The following is a 302-nucleotide window of genomic DNA, read 5'->3' as shown; positions in this document are numbered from 1 at the left end:
CAGTAAGGTCCTGTTGACCCATTTCCAGAAGCCCCTGGTGCTCAGAGATTGCCCAGGCCGGGATCTGGAGGGGGGGCTCGGGTTGTTAAATTCTTCACGGATCCCCTCGAAGTTTTGGGACTTGGCCTGGCGCTGCTTCCACGGGAGGCTGTATGTGAGGGACAATCTGAAGTACAGGAACTCTGATGATCGGGGTTGTCCCCGTGAAGAGTGTGGCGACGTGCTGGAAAGCATGGAGCACTTCCTCCTTCAGTGTCCCTTTAATGCAGGGGTTTATAACCGGGTGGGTGCTTCCATAGGCT

Source organism: Ranitomeya imitator, unplaced genomic scaffold (genome assembly GCF_032444005.1).
Source record: "Ranitomeya imitator isolate aRanImi1 unplaced genomic scaffold, aRanImi1.pri SCAFFOLD_963, whole genome shotgun sequence".
Lineage (NCBI taxonomy): Eukaryota > Metazoa > Chordata > Amphibia > Anura > Dendrobatidae > Ranitomeya > Ranitomeya imitator.
Note: the sequence above shows the minus strand (reverse complement) of the source record.